The sequence below is a fragment of the Coregonus lavaretus genome (genome assembly GCF_964263955.1).
Source record: "Coregonus lavaretus genome assembly, chromosome: 38".
Lineage (NCBI taxonomy): Eukaryota > Metazoa > Chordata > Actinopteri > Salmoniformes > Salmonidae > Coregonus > Coregonus lavaretus.
Genome location: NC_140025.1, coordinates 25,347,325 through 25,360,821, shown reverse-complemented (window position 1 = coordinate 25,360,821; position 13,497 = coordinate 25,347,325). Strand labels below are relative to the sequence as shown.

Here is a 13,497-nt window from a genome sequence, read left to right as displayed (position 1 = left end):
CGGAAAATGTTCTCTACACCGCCAAGATGTTCTCTAAAATTCAGCCGTGCCGACTGTGCCCATTGCCATGCCCGCTTTCTAAGATGATTGACGAGAAAAGTATCGTCCAACCCATCGGGTATCTCACTGTACCCTCATATGCCATGTCTTGAAATATACAGACAGACGGATTAAAAGTAGGCCCAAATGTACATATTTCTGACAGCCAACTATAACTTTTGGACTCCAACTATAACGACAACATGACTCTGCTGTTGTGCTGTAGAATTTGTGAATTGTCTCGTAATATATTCTATACATTAGTTTATACTGGATTAAGCGTACATTTTTGTTAACTATTTCGTTAGTTATGTTCCAACATTCCCTCCATCTTGTGCCAATATCAGTTCTTTTAAGTCTTGTTCCAATAGTTTCTATTTTATTCTAAGAGATTGTCAGTTGGATAGGCTCTCTGCAAAGTTGTGTATATCTTACCTATCATATGACTATCCTTTTCTGACTCAAATAGGATTCCCTCAAGATTGCGCTGATGTCCAAAAGATTTCATATCTACATTTCTTGATATGAAACTTTCAAGTTGCATGTGTTTAAAAATAGACATTGGTCAGTCCAAAATTGCTTTTTAATTCTGTCATGGAAATAACTTTATTTCCTTTCACCAAGTCCTTTACGGTTTCTATGCCTTTAGTCTTCCATGTGGACCAATTTATCGGTGAATTCTGAAAAGCTATCCAAGGAATGTGTTTTTAATTACACTGTATCCAAAGCCAGCATTCACAATAACATAGGCCTATGTCTAAGATTATGCTACTGTTTCTATAGCCTATCTTTCATAGATGGCATTGAATCAATGGAACACAGACATGTATGTTGTCATTGCCTCTCTATTTGGTATCAGATGTCAGGATACTGAGGGCAGATGCCCCAATTCCCAGAACTAAACCAGGGAATCTTCCAAGTGGGTCACATCAACAGACCAATGCATTCTTAGAGATAGCAAAGGTCAGTTGGTTTTGGGAAAACATTGCTAGAGTGACTTTGAGTAGAAACCTTTCAACACCAGAACCAAGGCTGTTGAAACCATAGACCACTGTACTGTGTTCTTCAGGGGCCTTCTTGACCCTCTCAGATTAGGAGTGCTGATCTAGGATCAGGACCCTTTAGGGCTGGGAATTGCCAGGGACCTAAAGTTACGATATTATCATGACACTTTGGTGCTGAAACGATATGTATTGCAATTCTCACGATTCTATATGTACTGCGATTCAATACTGTGATTCTATTGCGATTCGATGTTCCAAACATATTGCTCACCATATGTCTGCTGCGGAGGGACAAGAGAGAGCCATGAGAAAACACATTTTGATCAGTCATGGAAATAAAAGTGCTGAAAACAAATTGGCCTTTTAAATCCCTTTTAAAAATAAGATTGAGAAAAAGTTATGAAGGAAAAATACTGCGTTCTGGTGCAGGTACAGCCAACTAGCGCAAACATAATATTGTCAAAACGATACATCGATATGAAACAATCTATCCCCCCCCCCCCCCCCCCCCCCCCCCCCCCACCCCCATCACTAGGACCCATGATCTAGGATCAGGTCCTATTCATTAGAATGGAAGGCAAAACTGATCCTAGATCAACACTCCTACTCTGAGATGCGTGTCCTCTGTAGCTCAGCTGGTAGAGCACGGCGCTTGTAACGCCAAGGTAGTGGGTTCGATCCCCGGGACCACCCATACACCAAAAAAAAAATATATGGATGCATGACTGTAAGTCGCTTTGGATAAAAGCGTCTGCTAAATGGAATATTATTTATTTATTATTATTTATGCTTTATGAATACAGGACCAGAACTGCATGGCAGACAGTCTAAATTCCCTGCGTGTAAGCCAGGCAGCAGGATTAATCTTCTAACCCCTGATCCAGGGCAACAGTGTTGCTCCTGCGGCTAATTAATCCACTTTACCCAGAGGGCTGATCTTGGGCTGTACTGTGGGAAAAGCCTCACTGACACCGACTCGTATTCAATTTCTTTAGAGCCAGATGAGCAAGAGACAGAGGCACATCTTGAGGTGGGACACTGGCTGCATGTCTTGAGGTGGGACACTGACCTGGCTGCATGACAGACATTGGTAGTGAATTTATTAGAGGCAGGTGAGATGCAAAAAAATAGCACAGCACCCACCTTCATGACTGCCATTGGTCGTAGCATTAGGCCAATTATTAGCCACAACAGGCTTTCATATCTGTAGTTTTTGTGAGAAAATGATAATGACAAGTGATATAGAGCCATAGGGTCCACATTTGTCTACTTCAAAACGAAAATAAGGCATTTTTCAGACCTTTCTGCATTTATTTATCTCACACCCTCTCCCTCCCAGTCAAACACTTCTCTCCACCTCTCCCTCCTTTTAGCTTTGCTCGTTCTTCTTCGGTGGGTTCAGACTGTAACACAAGCTGGTACAAACAAGCGGGGAAATGACACGCAGCTGCTGCATGTAGCCCCCCTCTTCCCATCCAGCACTAGGACATAAACATGGGACATTTTTAAAACAGCCCTACTTTTTGGTGGTGGCCCCTGCTTTCGCACCTTACCCCCATTCACATGGTTTACACATCCTGTTTAGGCATCTGCCAACCTGCATACTCACACATAATCATTAACTGACCATTGGGTGACTCATTCAAAGCCAGGAGATCAAACTCTCATATGTTTCTAAATTGAGTTTAAACGGTCACTCAGGCCGCAACCCAGCCACCTATCGACTATATTTGAACATTTTCTAACTTTTAGGCTAAACGTGGGCTACTTTTCATCCCAATTAGCCTACTATGTTAGTTCGTAGATATAGACTTTTCGTTTGAGGACATCATTCACCAAATCATGTGGGTCAGATTCAGTGAACACAATACTAGGCTTATGTAGATGTTCTGCTAATAGTCTACTTGCTTTACATTTCATACGATGATAGAAACAAGAGCCATGCCCTGCCCTGCTGAAAACAGTCAGTGTCGCTAAATAAAACCTGTGGTCATGTGACGAGTGAGTGGGCAGACCAGGACCGGACAACAACTTGGCAGTACCTGGCAAAGCCAAACACAAACCCAACACAAAGACTCAATATCAATGCTTTTGGTGTCGGAACTTCTGCATATAGTACAGCATTAACGTGATCGGAAGAGTCTCCTATTATACAAAAACAAAAGAACGAGACAAGAATGGATATAAACATGGCATATCAAAATCTCTCCTCCTAAGAATAGTTGCACATGTGCACACACCACCGAACTCATGGGATAGAAATGATTACCTAATTGATTACCCATGGTGGATAGATGGGACTGAATAGGACATGACACAATCAAGGTCTAATGAAGCAAAGCCCTGGTTCAGCAGCACTCTCAAAGGCCTGACCACCTTGTCCTTGAGCATCGTCCAGATGTTGGCATACACAGCAAGCCACTGACTTGCACAAATGACAACGAAAACGAGCCCTAAGAAAGCTAAAATGGAAATTAATTAGATGTTCACATTTTCAACACCATCATTTAGGCCTACGCTTAAATCAGGATTAGGCTACAAGACAACACTGTGAGGAAATGAGTGTTTTGATGTAGGCCTGTAGCCTAAGCCCTAATTGTGTTTGAGCTTGCACACCAAGGGACCTCCTCGCTACAATTCCATCACAACGAGAACATTCCAACATGTCAAATAAGTTTAGGCTAGTACTTCCTGAAATACATTTGACATTTTAGTAATTTAGCAGACCCTCTTATCCAGAGCGAATTACAGGAGCAATTAGGGTTAAGTGCCTGGCTCAGGGGCACAGACAGATTTTTTACCTAGTCGGCTCTGGGATTCGAACCAGCGTCCTTTCGGTTACTGGCCCAACACTCTTAACCGCTAGGTTACCTGCGGCCCTGACAAGACAGACGAATGACAAGAGACCGACGACATCAGACAAAACTATGTCTCAGAACAGAAGTCACATCTGAGGCACATGGCATAATACTATTGCACGTTCATTGGTCAATACTACCCAGCACTAAGCCAAGCCAGGGGATGTGTGTGTATGTGAGTGAGTGAGTGTGAGAGTGAAAGAGAGGGACCCTTCATTCCTTGGGGCTGATTTCATTGTCCGACTGCTATAAAAGGCCTATGAGATGACTGCCTCACATCTGTGGCTGCTTAACTGTTAAGTAAGCTCGGTTGCAACACAAAAGGAAAGGGAAATCTGTGTGATGACTGCGGTGCATCATGTGTACGATGACAGATAGGATGCTAAATGGTCACACTTATTAAGCTGGTGCCCAACGTCCTTGTTTACGACTGGAGAATGGAGTTACCCAACTGAAGTCAAGGATGTTGTGTCTATTGTTTCTCCACTCCGTTGAATTGCGTACAGTCAAGATTAGGGATGGGCATGAGTAATCGCATACTTGAACTAACGTCAAATCTCGATCTTTAACCAGAGATAAAAAATTATAATAATACTGTAAAACTATTAGGTGGAATGTGCTTTATGGCTGCCCGAACAGGCAAGTGAAAAGACAACGTTAATTTGCTTTGACTCTAGTGTTCCATTTGTACAAAAAAGAAACCAAGCCAAGCATCACACAGTTCTTCTCCCTAAATTCTCTTTCCCCTCTGTGTCTCACTCACTCAATTGCGTTCCGACCGCTCCCCTCCACACACTCGTGCTGAGTGCACACACAAGTTCCCGTCAGGCCTACAGAAATACCTATAAAAATGTATCTAACTGATGGGATACACAAGCTACATTCCTTGCCAAATGACGACAGTTTTATCACAAATTCAAAATGGACTGGTTGATTGAAGTAAGAAAATACACGTTCCAACAATGAGCTGCAGTTTTTAAATAATTGCACCCCGTCTATTTTCCGCTTAGGCTAATTTGCAAACTGCTAGTGTAATTTAAAATTGGTTTGCCTAGGCTATAACCCCCCTAAACATAGTTAAAGACAAAGAGCGTATTTTCATCAGAATCCTTAAGCATAGGCCTACTCACCAAACAGATATCCACGGCGGTAATTCATCACCATGCAACGCAGTGTTCAATGTGGAATTGTTAATCCATTTTGAAAATGCCAAAAAACTGACAGAATAAACTAAATTGAACATCTGTCTGTATATCGTAAATAAGACAGATTTTGGTTTGTAACCCTAAAAATAATTGCTTTCAACTCGCCAAATTGAGTCCTGTTTCTGAGAACAGTTCCAGACACGAGATGCACATCACTTCGCACTGGCAAATGTTATATTTTATTCTGTTATATTACATCATGGTTTTTTTAAAACTATAAAATAGATGTGTCTTGACTGTGACAAGGGCTCGTGAAATAAGAGCGTCTTGTCTGCTAACTGAACAAAACAAGGCTATGCCATTGCACAGCCATAATCTTCTATACAAGTGCCACTGCTGAGGTTACTGCCTTGTTGAACACTATATAATATAACCAGTTGATATTACAGTTTCAATCAATTAATCTTAAATGGCACTTGCTTTTTTATTGGCTGAATATCGGCCAGTTTATTAGGTACACCATCTCGTTCACGAATATGGATCACTCCTACAGACAGTGAGTCACGTGGCGTGCTATATAAAGCAGGCAGACAGGCGTCCAGTTACTGTTCGACTGAACATAAGAATGGGCAAAACTAGTGACCTAAGTGACTTTGAGCGTGTTATGATCGTCAGTGCCAGGCGCACTGGATCCAGTATCTCAGAAACGGCCGCCCTCCTGGGCTTTTCACGCACGACAGTCTAGGATTTACAGAGAATGCTGTGACAACCAAAAAACATCCAGTCAGCGGTAGTCCTGTGGGCGAAAACAGCTTGTTGATGAGAGAGGTCGAAGGAGAATGGCAAGAATCGTGCAAACTAACAGGCGGGCCACAAACAGACAAATAACGGCACAGTACAACAGTGGTGTGCAGAGCGGCATCTCGGAATGCCCAACTCGTTGATCCTTGTCACGGATGGACTATTGCAGCAGACGACCACACCGGGTTCCACTCCTATCAGCTAAAAACAAGAAGCAGCAGCTCCAGTGGGCAAGCGATCACTGGTCAACTGAGGAGTGGAAAGACATTGCCTGGAACATGACAGCGAGTTCAGTTTACTTGAGTGACCTGCGGAGTCCCCAGACATCAACCCAATAAAGCATAATTGGGATGAGATGGAACGGGCTGTTGTCAGCATGAATGTACCGCAGCCAATCTGTAGCAACTGCGTGATGCCATCGCGTCAGCATGGACCAACATCCCTGTAGAACGTTTCTGACACCTTGATGAATGGCCTGAAGAATTCAGGCTGTTCTGAAAGCAAAGGGAGGTCCGATCCGGTACTAGATGGGTGTACCTAATAAACTGGCTGTTGAGTGTATATGGGGCAATTTAGCAATTAGGATTTGTTATCTGTAATGGTTATGATAAATTAGGCATTGTATATAGATACATGCGCAAATGTATGTCCAGTGCGGACCTCCATTTGAGTACTCAAAAAATACATAATATGAGTACTCGAACACTCAAAAAATGTAATATGCCCATCCTTAGTCAAGATATGACGTTGATGCTGACACTGCTTAGTGCCTATACCCTCATGGGAAAGTTGAAGACCAGTTTGTCAGCATACTGCACCAACTCTGATAAGTCTCTTGTCTGACTAAAAAAAATGATGGTGCAACACTAACAAATGTAATAGTATTTTATAACAAATGAGCTTTCTCCCATGTTGGATACGGTCGGTGTCCGCGGTTCTGAAACATAATATTCAGTGCACCGTAGAATTGGCGCCTTTCCCTATGTTGCTATGTGCATAATAGCAAAATTAACCAGCATATTATGTATTTCTGTATAGACAGGAGTAAGGTAATTAGGCTATATATCGAACCCACAACCCTGGCGTTGCAAACACCATGCTCTATCAACTGAGCTACATCCCTGCCGGCCATTCCCTCCCCTACCCTGGACGACGCTGGGCCAATTGTGCGCCGCCCATGAGTCTCCCGGTCGCGGCCGGCTGCGACAGAACCTGGATTCGAACCAGGATCTCTAGTGGCACAGTTAGCACTGCGATGCGGCGCCTTAGACCACTGCGCCACTCAGGAGACGTCATGGAGACGCCGCCTATGCCTTTTAATCTGGCATAAACAAATCAAATCAAATTTTATTGGTCACATGCGCCGAATACAACAGGTGCAGACATTACAGTGAAATGCTTACTTACAGCCCTTAACCAACAGTGCATTTATTTTAAACAAAAAAAGTAAGAATAAAACAACAACAAAAAAGTGTTGAGAAAAAAAGAGCAGAAGTAAAATAAAGTGACAGTAGGGAGGCTATATATACAGTAAAATAAAGTGACAGTAGGGAGGCTATATATACAGGGGGGTACCGTTGCATAGTCAATGTGCGGGGGCACCGGCTAGTTGAGGTAGTTGAGGTAATATGTACATGTGGGTAGAGTTAAAGTGACTATGCATAAATACTTAACAGAGTAGCAGCAGCGTAAAAAGGATGGGGTGGGGGGGCAGTGCAAATAGTCCGGGTAGCCATGATTAGCTGTTCAGGAGTCTTATGGCTTGGGGGTAGAAGCTGTTGAGAAGTCTTTTGGACCTAGACTTGGCACTCCGGTACCGCTTGCCGTGCGGTAGCAGAGAGAACAGTCTATGACTAGGGTGGCTGGAGTCTTTGACAATTTTGAGGGCCTTCCTCTGACACCGCCTGGTATAGAGGTCCTGGATGGCAGGGAGCTTTGCCCCAGTGATGTACTGGGCCGTACGCACTACCCTCTGTAGTGCCTTGCGGTCAGAGGCCAAGCAGTTGCCATACCAGGCGGTGATGCAACCAGTCAGGATGCTCTCGATGGTGCAGCTGTAGAATTTTTTGAGGATCTGAGGACCCATGCCAAATCTTTTTAGTCTCCTGAGGGGGAATAGGCTTTGTCGTGCCCTCTTCACGACTGTCTTGGTGTGTTTGGACCATGATAGTTCGTTGGTGATGTGGACACCAAGGAACTTGAAGCTCTCAACCTGTTCCACTACAGCCCCGTCGATGAGAATGGGGGCGTGCTCAGTCCTCTTTTTTTTCCTGTAGTCCACAATCATCTCCTTTGTCTTGGTCACGTTGAGGGAGAGGTTGTTGTCCTGGCACCACACGGCCAGATCTCTGACCTCCTCCCTATAGGCTGTCTCATCGTTGTCGGTGATCAGGCCTACCACTGTTGTGTCGTCGGCAAACTTAATGATGGTGTTGGAGTCGTGCCTGGCCATGCAGTCATGGGTGAACAGAGAGTACAGGAGGGGACTGAGCACGCACCCCTGAGGGGCCCCCGTGTTGAGGATCAGTGTGGCAGATGTGTTGTTACCTACCCTTACCACCTGGGGGCGGCCCGTCAGGAAGTCCAGGATCCAGTTGCAGAGGGAGGTGTTTAGTCCCAGGATCCTTAGTTTAGTGATGAGCTTAGAGGGCACTATGGTGTTGAATGCTGAGCTGTAGTCAATGAATAGCATTCTCACGTAGGTGTTCCTCTTGTCCAGGTGGGAAAGGGCAGTGTGGAGTGCGATAGAGATTGCATCATCTGTGGATCTGTTGGGGCGGTATGCAAATTGGAGTGGGTCTAGGGTTTCTGGGATTATGCTGTTGATGTGAGCCATGACCAGTCTTTCAAAGCACTTCATGGCTACAGACGTCAGTGCTACGGGTCGGTAGTCATTTAGGCAGGTTATCTTAGAGTTCTTGGGCACGGGGACTATGGTGGTCTGCTTGAAACATGTTGGTATTACAGACTCAGTCAGGGACATGTTGAAAATGTCAGTGAAGACACTTGCCAGTTGGTCAGCACATGCTCGGAGTACACGTCCTGGTAATCCGTCTGGCCCTGCGGCCTTGTGAATGTTGACCTGCTTAAAAGTCTTACTCACATCGGCTACGGAGAGCGTGATCACATAGTCGTCCGGAACAGCTGGTGCTCTCGTGCATGCTTCAGTGTTGCTTGCCTCGAAGCGAGCATAGAAGTGGTTTAGCTCGTCTGGTAGGCTTGTGTCACTGGGCAGCTCGCGGCTGTGCTTCCCTTTGTAGTCTGTAATAGTTTTCAAGCCCTGCCACATCCGACGAGCGTCAGAGCCAGTGTAGTATGATTCAATCTTAGACCTGTATTGACTCTTTGCCTGTTTGATGGTTCGTCGGAGGTCATAGCGGGATTTCTTATAAGCGTCCGGGTTAGAGTCCCGTTCCTTGAAAGCGGCAGCTCTACCCTTTAGCTCAGTGCGGATGTTTCCTGTAATCCATGGCTTCTGGTTGGGGTATGTACGTACGGTCACTGTGGGGACGACATCATCGATGCACTTATTGATGAAGCCAGTGACTGATGTGGTGTACTCCTCAATGCTGTCTGAAGAATCCCGGAACATGTTCCAGTCTGTGCTAGCAAAACAGTCCTGTAGCTTAGCATCTGCGTCATCTGACCACTTTTTTATTAGCCGAATCACTGGTGCTTCCTGCTTCAGTTTTTGCTTATAAGCAGGAATCAGGAGGATAGAGTTATGGTCAGATTTGCCAAATGGAGGGCGAGGGAGAGCTTTGTATGCGTCTTTGTGTGTGGAGTAAAGGTGGTCTAGAGTTTTTTCCCCTCTGGTTGCACATTTAACATGCTGGTAGAAATGAGGTAGAACGGATTTAAGTTTCCCTGCATTAAAGTCCCCGGCCACTAGGAGCGCTGCATCTGGATGAGCGTTCTCCTGTTGATTAATGGCCTTGTACAACTCATTCAGTGCAATCTTAATGCCAGCATTGGTTTGTGGTGGTAAATAGACAGCTATGAAAAATATAGATGAAAACTCTCTTGGTAAATAGTGTGGTCTACAGCTTATCATAAGATACTCTACCTCAGGCGAGCAAAACCTAGAGACTTCCTTAGTATTTGATTTTGTGCACCAGCTGTTGTTTACAAATATACACAGACCGCCACCCTTTGCCTTACCAGAGTCTGCAGTTCTGTCCTGCCGATGTAGCGTATAGCCCGCTAGCTGAATGTTGTCATTGTTGTCGTTCAGCCACGACTCCGTGAAACATAAGATATTACAGTTTTTAATGTCCCGTTGGTAGGATAACCGTAATCTTAAATCGTCCATTTTATTCTCAAAAGATTGAACTAATAGGATTGATGGGAGAGGCAGTTTACTCGTTCGCCGTCGGATCCTTACAAGGCACCCGGATCTGCGTCCACGATATCTCCGTCTCTTCCTCACGCGAATGACGGGGATTTGGGCCTTGTCGGGAGTCTGTAGAATATCCTTCGCGAACGCCTCGTTGAAGAAAAAGTCTTCGTCCAACGCGAGGTGAGTAATCGCTGTCCTGATATCCAGAAGCTCTCTTTGGTTATAAGAGACGATGGCAGAAACATTATGTACAAAATAAATTACAAATAACGCGGAAAAACACACATAGTAGTACAATTGGTTAGAGGGCTGTAAAACGGCAGCCATCTTCTTCCGGCGCTGTTCAGGTAAACACAACCAGTCATGATGTTTTCATCTGATTGTCAAACAATTAATCATTCGTTCACACACAAAATAATTTCAGCATCCAAACCCGCAATTTGATGAATGAAAGAGACATCAGTCACAAAACACCTACTTGTAATGAAATTCTGCGGTTGTCATTAGGCTTACACTTGTAGCCTGAATTGATGCATCCACTGTTGTCCGCGCACACCTCGGCCACTCATCTCCGCCTTGACAAAATGTAAGTGTTCTCCTCAAACCACAACGCAATTTGGAGCTTATACCACCCAGTTTCCAGTCAATTCGCTAATTTTTCATGCGGCTGACATGCAGTCATGTTAAATAATGGTGTAATAGCCTATAGTTTTTTAGGCATGTTGTATTAATTGTGATAGGCTCACGTTTTACCGGTACGGTGTACCCCCACTATTTATTTGGGTGGCCATGTGGCGTCACATTCCTATGGCTTTAGAGTCCTTAGTCATGTTCATTAGGCGCCAAACGGAAGGAAACAGGATTTGTCCAATGAGAAACACTCATTCATTTTCAGTTGCAAAACGTTTCAAACCTTTTTCGGTTCTGTGCCCTAATGAACATGCACCTTTGATTTCATATTTGAAGTGGAGGACTCCTTGAGAGAAATTATGCAGTTGACCCTCTACTCTGACTCTCAGAGGGTGGGTGTTCTTTCTATTGTTCATTCGTCCCTCAGCAGGCAAGATGTAGAAAAGGCTAACTGACATCTTTGGACATTGTGCACAATAACAAGTCCCTGATTCCTTCTTAATAGCCTGTCCCATGGGGGGGCACCTTGTGTGCACAACAAAACACTTGGTTTACAGTGGAACTGTATGCATGAGATTGAGGTATGGAAATTGCTGTGAAAAAATAATAATTTCACAAGGGACTGAATCTGAGGCACAGAGAACACAGTTAGGCCTTTATGGCTTTAGCTATTCAACCATCTGTGTGCACATGGCATGACACATGCAGAGCATCTTGAGTCAGAAGCCAGTGAAGTCTATAGCAGGTTTATAGCATCATATAGCCATAACAGTTTTATGTTGACCCCTGGAAGAGTAGCTGCTGCATGTGCAGTAGCTAATGGCTATCCTCAAAATAAAATAAACAGCAGTCTGTGCCGGGCAGGTAAGGGTTAATGCATTACCTAAGCCCTTTCTTCCCATTAATCTGATGACACTAACCCTGTAATGCTATGCAATTCTGTGCAACAATTTAGCCTAGGTCAAGAGGGAAGAAAATAATTTCGCTATTGGTTATGGTGCTGTCTGGCGTTACTATTTTGTTTATATAGCACTTTACTAAGCACATGCATTGTCGAGAAAAAGCCAGCCAACAGCACTTCGAATAGGAGCATGTCTAGAACGTTCTATTGTGAGTGCTAATTTAGTAACTTCACTTTCAAGTTTTTCTGAACCAAGACCAAATGCGTTTTAAAAGTGAAACTGCATAGAAAATGCACAATTCGCGTATCAGTCTGTCTGATATAACGTTACAAATTATTCAATAAGCAGTTTATCACGAGCGATTGATTTCCACAGCACGAGCTTGGCCTAACGAGTATTAAACTTGCTTATCAACAACTTTGATTGTATCGACTTATACAATATTGACGTTAGTTCCACATTTTACTATGTTATTATGCAAACATTATCCAATTTTAGCTAACGAGAGGTACGCAAAGGCACAGCTGATGATAATGGGCCTAAATACATTTTGCTTGTCCATCGTCAGCTAAAAAAGGTCGTATTTGTAACAATCGATGAAACAATGGTTTAGGTTGAATCCCTATCATGTATACATCAGACAAGTAAACTAGCTAGATTTTTACAACGATATCCCAACTGGAACCACGCCTATTAATATACAAACCTGTATACAGTCACGTTTGGCGCTGCAAAGCAACAAAAATATTAAGACACTTACCAATCAATACCGTCCTCGATATCTGCTCGTCTCTTCTTCACCAATACCAATAAAACAAACAAAAACTCTTCACGTCAGATAACTAGCTACAGTAACGTTATCTACACAAATGTCTAACCTACACGGGATAGGCTACAACCCATGCAAAGCGTCTTCATTCAACTCGCGATGTTGGTGGTTTGCTCGATATTGGCTTGCTGGCTAGCTAGCTATGTAGCAATATTTATCAACACTGTAACAGAAAACTGCGAAGCGGACATAACGATAAATGAAACCGATTAAAAAGTAAATAACTGCTCCTCAGACGACTATCTATGTTGATTTCCAGGTGGACAATATTTTCGTGGACAATTTTGAACGGTTCTTCAAGCAGGTAGTGCACGTAATCGCTCTTCCTACCCCTTTAACGGAGACAGAGTCGTGTACGCGGGGATTGCTGTGTTCTGGATGGAAGGAGGGAGGCAGGGGGGTGGATGCATCGCGCACGTAGTGTGCTGTGTGTATTCCTGGCTGGCATTAGAGATTGGAGAACTCTCCCAATCTGCCTGGCTGGCGTCGGGGTTGAAGATTTTTTGACATGATGATGATGATGATGATGACCACCTGGGGGGAAATGCATGCATGCAATCACATGCAGACTATTTTATTATAGAGATGAATCGATCATAGTATGTTTGTTATTTACATTATTTATTTAGTCACCCACTTATTGACTGCACATTAACAATGTCATCATTACAATGTGAGATGTAGCTGAGAGTAGATAGACATCTAATGAAGATATGGCAGACAGGGATCTCACAGTCTCAGTGAATGAGCTGAGATAGTGGTGAAGATATCACAACCTGATATTGCTCTACAGTCAAACACTGTCTGGTGATGATGACTAGTCTAGATTCTAGAACAGTAAGAAGCATCATGCATTGACTCAAACTGAATTTGCCTAGATCCCATGTGTCAAGAGTCACCTATATAATCAATAGGATTATAGTCCAGTAAGACTGGACCAAAAGCAAACA

The 13,497-nt window shown here is 43.8% G+C and overlaps 1 protein-coding gene across 1 annotated transcript in view; it reads right to left on the bottom strand.

Moving 5' to 3' along the window:
- The window catches only part of rnf24 (ring finger protein 24), a 47,150-nt gene extending 34,239 nt beyond the window's left edge, over positions 1-12,911 (bottom strand). The window contains exon 1 of the mRNA XM_084155354.1: positions 12,479-12,911. The gene's annotated coding sequence lies outside the window, so the exon portion shown is untranslated. The remainder of the gene's footprint in view (positions 1-12,478) is intronic.
- Between the last annotated feature and the right edge of the window lie 586 nt (positions 12,912-13,497).